Below are 4,971 nucleotides of genomic sequence, written 5' to 3' on the forward strand. Positions count from 1 at the left end.
AGAAAATAAGTTTAACCATTTTTAGTCATTTATGCCATTTTTATCACAAAAAAAATCATAAATCATGAACTATTAATCACATTAATATGAAACTTTACATACAATACATCAAATATTCATGTGAAGTCATACTAAAAACTCACGGCCAGTAGTGAAGGTTAACTTATTTTAGTGAATAAAAGTTCATTTTACTCATAAAAATGTAATCATTTTACTCATAAAAATGAGCAATAAATTACCATAAATCATAAAAATTACCTAAAAACATTTTAGGATCAGAATATATAACATGCATTATGATTTTGTGACTTACTCTTACAAATCACAAATTTCTAGTTTTAATTAAGATACATTTAACTCGGAAAAACCAAACCGATTATGCATGCAACATCTTATGCTCTGATACCAATTATTAGGTTCATATACCTATTATTAGACTCTTCTAATAGTTAACAAATTAACATTTTAATTATTAGTTCTTTAGATCTAGTGCATGCATAACAAAATAACAGATTAATAAAGAAAAACAATGTCCCTTGCATTGTTATTTGGTTCGAAATAAGGGCACAAATAAGGTCATCTTCCTTATTTGTTCTTGAGCTTAATATGGTGGATGATCCTCCAAAAATCCCAATGTAGAGATTCTCCATTGATTGCACCCAAGACAAATCCCTTAAAAATAATATACTAATTAACTAGATTAGTGTATTATTGTACCTTAAATTAAATTCTAATATTATCACTATTACTACACTAGTAATCTAATATTGTGATTAGAATTGATGAACAATTTCTTGTTATCTAAAAACTTGTTTTAGAGAGAACTGGGAGAGTTGTGCAAAAATGCATGTAATATGAATGGAAGAGTGTAAGAGTGAAATGAAAGAACCAAAACTACTCATATAAGAGTAGTATGGTCGGCTAGCATAAGGCCAAGGAAGGCATATTTGCTTTTCCTTTTACTCTTATCAATATGTAGGTGTAAGGCTATGATGAAATAGGTATGATTACACCTATTTTATTTGATAAGTGCATATTTTATACATTTTAACCCCCTATATTTGCTTGATTTTACATGTCTTTAGCACTTATCTTAAGTGTTTTATAGCTAATATTTGCATTTCTAGTTGTTTTGGATGTTTTGACATACTTTGTAGGAAATAAGCTTTTTGGGGCTAAAATACTACAAGGTTGCTAGAAATTGCAAGCTAATTGGAAAGAAGAGCAAATGGACTAAGAATTGGATGTTGCATGGACTTTGTACTTCAAGTTGCATGGGTTTTTTCATGGTAATTTGTTGGATTAATTAGCAGAATGCAATTGTGATCAAATATCCAAGTCAAGCCCAAATTACAAGTCAAAAGTCAAGGGGAAAGCATGGGATTCCAAAGTTCTTAAGATGCCAAATGAAAGCATTAACCGGGTGATTAATCGCACCATTAATCATAAATATTGGATGCCATTTGCAATTAATAGAAGAATTAAGGCAAAAATACCCGGAATCCCACGTCCCCGATCGGGGCCCCCAACCCCGATCGGGGTTGCATGCTTCTTGGTGATTTACGTTTCACCTCCCTCTCCTATAAATAGGAGAGGCATTCCAAGGCTTAAGGCATCTCATTTTCTGGTCTCATTTCCTTACATAGCCTTAAGCATTATAATCTCTCTCAATAAGTTTTCATTGTAGTTTACAAATTGTTAAGCATTCCCTTAGTTTAATCTTTCAACACTTTGTTCTACAAGTTATTGTTCAAGTATTTGTTATTTCAAGCATTTGGTTATAATTTACTTCTTTCTTACAAGTTCTTCTTCATTAAGGTATTCTTATTTCTAGTTTGTAATTTTACATTTCTATTTTAGTTTACAAATAATTTACAATTAAAATACTTAATTTAGATCACATTAGCATTATTTCTTATACATGTTACATCACCTAGTTTATAAAAATCATATAACCATGTTTAACATTTCTTTCAATATAGTTTGCAATTTACATTCTAATATGAGTAGATAAATTTCCTAGTCTAAGGGCTAGGGGAGTCATGCATAAATCAAGTGTATAACATGTTAAAATAGGTTGATAATAATATTGTTTATATTGCTTCTATCACATGCTTGTGCCATAATGTTTAATCTTTGTTTAAGGCCTTATTCAATTGATTAAGTTTGTTCATTCATTCTAAAATCGAGAGGCACAGAATTGAATTAGACTAAGCATGTATAGTAGGACGACCTAGTCATGGACGAGAGTTTCTCTAGGACCCGGTCTATGGTTGACACTAATGCCGTAAGGTGGGTGTCTCTAAGCCTAAGCAATTGACAATATTTTTAATACCGAGTTTAACATAATTATATACTTACCTTTGCATGTGTGTCCTGACCCCCTTAGACTCCTTTTTATTATATAATTTACATCAAATTTTCTGTTAATCATCAAACAAACAAACCAAACCAAAAACGAAATCGACCTTGATAAGAATCTTTCCATAACATTTCACAACGTAATTCTCGTTTCCTTGTGTTCGACCCCTATTGCTACATTAACTTGTTGTTTAGGGTAATTATCTTTGCATAGGTACACGACAAGCCTATCAAATTTCGGCGCCGTTGCCGGGGAAACAGTTTTATTGCGTTTTGAATTGTCGATTTTTATCTTGTTTTCTTTAGTCTTGGGGAACACTTGTTCCTTGAGACCGTTACTTATCATTTCTCTCGAAATTATTGTCTTATGCCCAGGTCCTCTCGTCGTGGAGAATTGCTTTCACCGGATTCTGAAAACCTTTAGGAGAAGACGGCGTTTTTGGAAGGAAGTGAAAGAGGCATCTTCTCCCGTACAAGCCGAAAGTGCTAGAAAGTCTTACTTAGACGATCTAGAAGCCCTTGAAGAGGGGGAGGTTTCAAGTTCATCATCTCCACCACCGCCACCATCTACTACCAAAAAGATGGTGAAACTTTCCGATCACTCAAATCCCACCGCGGCCATGCTTCCGGCCGTTATCACAACCACTTAAACCACCGCGCCGGACTTCGAGATCAAACCGGCTTTCATTAGCCTTGTGGAGAGGAAGCAATTTGGGGGAAGTCCTTTGGAAGATCCCAATTTGCATGTGCAAAATTTTTGTGACTATTGCTCCATGATCCGTCAAACGGGCGTCACTCAAGCCCAAATAAGGGAAATACTTTTCCCTTTCTCTTTGAAGGACAAGGCCAAACTTTGGATCAATAGCCTTGACCGCACCGCCATGGGAATCACCAATTGGGAGACTTTGGCTCTTGCTTTCTATCAAAAGTTTTTTCCACCGGAGAAAACTCAAACTGGAGCCAAATCACCGGATTCCGTCAACAAGCTCTTGAGAGCTTATATAAGGCTTGGGAGAGGTACAAAGAGCTTCAAAGATAATGCCCACATCATGGGTTAGATGATTGGTTTCTAGCAATAATATTCTACAATGGATGTTGTGCCGAGTCCCGAAAGATTCTTGATTCCGCCAACAATGGGCGGTTTGATCAAATTGACACCGACCTTCCTCATGCCACGATCGAATCTATGGCAGTCCATGATGCACAATATGTCAATTCCCGAGTTGTGCCATCCAAAGGTAAAGAAGAATCCTCCAACAACTCTGTTTTGCTAGCTCAAATTGCCTTGCTCCAACAACAATTGGCGGAAAGAGATGCTAGGGATTCCGTTCAACAACTCAATGCCATGTCTTCAACAAGCCAAATCGTAGTTTGTGATGGTTGTGTAGGCGCGAGTCATTATGCTGCTCATTGCCAAGCTCCCCTTGAAGAGGTAAATGCTTTCCAAGCTTTAAGACAAAATGCTTATCCACCTGGTACATTCTCAAACACATATAATCCAAATTCAAGATTTCACCCGAACATGTCTTATAGAAGCAACAATGTGCTTAATCCTCAACCACAACCCCCACCACAACAAAATGCCTATGTCCCTCAACAACAAAAATATGTCCCTCCACCGGGTTATCAAAATCAACAAAGGCCCCCACAAAACAATTTCCAACAAAATCAGCCCCCACCACAAAATGGCCAACAAAACAACCAAGAAGGAGGTAAGCTTGAGGGCTTGATAGTCCGTGGTACAAAATATGATGGGCCATCCATGCCCAAAGAAGATGAGGAGGTACTTGTTGAGTTGGAGATCTCTCCAAATGGTAAGGAAAGTGAAGAAATTACCAAGAAAGTGGATGATCCACTTGTTGTTGAGAAAGTCAAGGAAGTGGAGGATGCTCCTCCAAAGAAAGATGTTGAAGCAAAGATTCCAAAAAAAGTCAAAAGTGCCATTTCCTCATAGATTGGCAAAGCATCAAAAGAATTCTCAATTTGGTAAATTCATAGAAGTTGGGAAGAATCTCCAGGTAACCGTTCCTTTTACCAAATTAATCACTCAAATTCCATCTTACACTAAGTTCATGAAAGACATTTTAACTAAGAAGAGGACTTTTGATGAAGTTGAAACAATAGCTCTCACCACCGAGGTGAGTGCTCTTTTGCAAAACAAGTCCCCTCCTAAGTTAAAAGATCCCGGTAGCTTTTCTATTCCATGCACAATTGGCACCTACCAAATTGACAAAGCTTTATGCGATTTAGGTGCTAGTGTGAGTGTAATACCATACTCTATTTGTGCTAAGCTTAATATGGGAGTCTTAAAATGCACTAGTGTCACATTGCAAATGGCGGACCGTTCTATAAAACGCCCTTTGGGAGTTTTGGAGGATGTTCCCGTTAAGGCTGGTAAGTTTTTCATTCCGGTTGATTTTATTGTTCTTGACATGGCCGAGGATGCCCAAATCCCAATCATTTTGGGAAGACCCTTTTACATATCGCGGGTGCGTTAATTGATGTCAAGAGCGGTAAAATTACATTGGAAGTGGGTGACGATAAGGTCACATATAATTTAAATAGTGCCATGAAGAGTCCAATGATAGAAGATTCTTGTTATTCTATTGA

General features: G+C 36.6%; 1 non-coding gene across 1 annotated transcript; it reads right to left on the minus strand.

Annotated features, from left to right (window-relative positions):
* Positions 1-3,306: 3,306 nt before the first annotated feature.
* On the minus strand, positions 3,307-3,417 carry LOC141637473 (small nucleolar RNA R71). The gene has a single exon (XR_012541800.1). It is a non-coding gene; the product is annotated as a small nucleolar RNA R71 (small nucleolar RNA).
* Positions 3,418-4,971: the final 1,554 nt, after the last annotated feature.

The sequence above is a fragment of the Silene latifolia genome, unplaced genomic scaffold, assembly GCF_048544455.1.
Source record: "Silene latifolia isolate original U9 population unplaced genomic scaffold, ASM4854445v1 scaffold_112, whole genome shotgun sequence".
Lineage (NCBI taxonomy): Eukaryota > Viridiplantae > Streptophyta > Magnoliopsida > Caryophyllales > Caryophyllaceae > Silene > Silene latifolia.